The sequence below is a fragment of the Bos indicus x Bos taurus genome, chromosome 5, assembly GCF_003369695.1.
Source record: "Bos indicus x Bos taurus breed Angus x Brahman F1 hybrid chromosome 5, Bos_hybrid_MaternalHap_v2.0, whole genome shotgun sequence".
Classification (NCBI taxonomy): domain Eukaryota; kingdom Metazoa; phylum Chordata; class Mammalia; order Artiodactyla; family Bovidae; genus Bos; species Bos indicus x Bos taurus.
In genome coordinates, this window is record NC_040080.1 from 61,998,563 (window position 1) to 62,001,167 (window position 2,605).

General features: G+C 37.2%; 1 pseudogene; it reads left to right on the top strand.

Annotated features, from left to right (window-relative positions):
* The first annotated feature begins 1,369 nt into the window (after nucleotides 1-1,369).
* On the top strand, nucleotides 1,370-2,320 carry LOC113893716 (annotated as a pseudogene).
* Nucleotides 2,321-2,605: the final 285 nt, after the last annotated feature.

Below are 2,605 nucleotides of genomic sequence, written 5' to 3' on the forward strand. Positions count from 1 at the left end.
GTCTCTAAGTCGTGTCCGACTCTTGCAACCCATGGACTGTAACCTGCCAGGCTCCTCTGTCCATGAGATTCTCCAGGCAACAATACTGGAGCGGGTTGCCGTTTCCTTCTCCAGGGGATCTTCCCGACCTAGGAATCTAACCCGAGTTTCCTGCATTGCAGGCAGATTCTTTACCAACTGAGCTATGAGGGAAGTCCTTGGACGGTCACAGAGGAGCAAAAGAATAGCTGGAAAAGAAATAATAATAATAATATAAAATAAATTTAAAATAATTAACTACAGATTTTATTTGGATTTTCCTAGTTTTTGAACTGACATTTTTATGTTGCAGGACGCAATTCAAGTTACTATTTGTTAAGAAAAGGTCATGTGTCCTTGGTCTCCTCCAACCTGTGTCACATACTGTATCCCCTTGTCTTTTGTGACCTTGGAAGCACAAACAATTGAGATTAAACTTTTCAGGTCTTCTTTATTTTCTGCTTATACTAATTTCTTTACCCAATACTGCAGGTGGTTGCTTATGTAGTTCTAGTCGAACACTGTTCTATCGGAGTGAAAATGGAAGAAAAGTCGGGTACTGATTAGAACCTTTAAGATAAATAGGAAAACTGGTAAGTAATGATGTTATTTGGATGGCGATTCTCACACCAAAGCAAAATAAAGTGAAATAACATTTTAGTCATTGCAATATCAGCAAACATTGAAATACTCCATGTGTGGCTGATATGCTCTGTATAAATGTCAAACTCAGTCATTTATTTGCATTTAAGAGGAAGCCACTCCTCAAACAGCTTGTGAGTTCATTCAAACTTGGAAATAATGAAGAATTATTAGGACCAAAGAACATTATAATACTCACAAAATCGTATCACATAGACAATGCTTTCTAATTCTATAGACAAATACATTTCAGAGAATATAGGGCAGAATTTAGATGAACTGAAAAACAGAGATCTGAGTGCATGAATGGAGTATAAAAGTATGAACTGTAGTAAATTTATTTCAGAAAAATATGATCTTGAGGATTTATATATGTACATCAAAAGAGCTGCTGCTGCTGCTGCTGCTGCTAAGTCGCTTCAGTCATGTCCGACTCTGTGCCACCCCATAGATGGAAGCCCACCAGGCTCCCCCGTCCCTGTGATTCTCCAGGCAAGAACACTGGAGTGGGTTGCCATTTCCTTCTCCATCAAAAGAGCTGAGAACACCACAATTTTGACCAATCATTATCAAGTTAAAGAAGAAAATGACTATTCATTGCATTGATTGGATTTTTTCCTACCCCATGGCCATAGCCTCATAATTTCATACAAGTTTTTCAGTTCAGTGTCATTGACTTTGTGATGAGTTTGAGAAGTACAAGTCAATGATGAGAAACCATACATCATTGTCTATATTCATACTTCTGGGACTGACAGATGACCCTCCAATGCAGGTTCTGATTTTTACATTTCTGGTTGTCTCCTACTTACTGAGTGTCACTGGGAACCTGACCATCATTATACTCACTTTAATAGATTCTCACCTTAAAACTGCCATGTACTTTTTCCTCAAACATTTCTCCTTTTTAGAAACTTTATTCACTACGATGTGCATTCCCAGATTCTTATACAGCTTATCAACTGGGGACAAGACTATTTCCTACAATGCTTGTGTTAGTCAACTGTTTTTTATTTTCCTTTTGGAGGAACAGAATTTTTTCTCCTCACCATCATGTCTTATGACCACTATGTGGCCATCTGCAAACCTTTACATTATTCAACCATCATGATTCAACCATCATGAACAGTAGAGTCTGTGTTTGGCTTGTTATCTGTTGTTGGATAGCAGGTTGGCTGGTCATATTTCCACCACTCTGCCTGGGCTTAAACCTGGAATTCTGTGATTCTAATGTCATTGATCATTTTCTCTGTGATGCTTCTGCTATGCTGAAGATCTCTTGTTCAGACACATGGTTCATAGAACAGATGGTTGTTACCCTTGCTGTGTTGATTAACATCATGATATTTCTGTGTGTCGTTATGTCCTACATATACATCATCAATGCCATCCTAAAGTTCCCTTCCTCCCAGCAAAAGATGAACGCCTTTTCTACCTGCTCTTCTCCCTTGTTTGTGGTTTCTATCACCTATGGCAGTTGTATTTTCATCTATGTCAAACCCTCAGCAAAAGATGAAATGGCAATTAATGAGTATGTGTTAGTGCTTATGATTTCAGTTGCCCCCATGTTAAACCCATCTATTTATAGCCTGAGAAACAAACAAGTGAAAGAAGCTTTTACGACTTAATCACAAGAATTTCACTGATCTCAAGAAAGTAAAGATATGTTGAAACTATGTGTAAAATATAAATTTAAAAAGAATAGTGGCCCAGAAGGCCACAATTTTCATTTGTTAGACTAGTACACTAGTCTATTGTCTGTTCATACTAACAGGCTTATACTCTGTTATTATGAAATTTCAGCCCTCAAATCATAATTTCAGTTCTTATTAAAATAAACAAATTGAGGCATATCAATTATTGTTGAAAATAAATTTTCTCCTACATTATATCTCTTATCAAGAGAATATGAAATTAGATTTCCAAGAAAAAGCCCTTGTGTGTG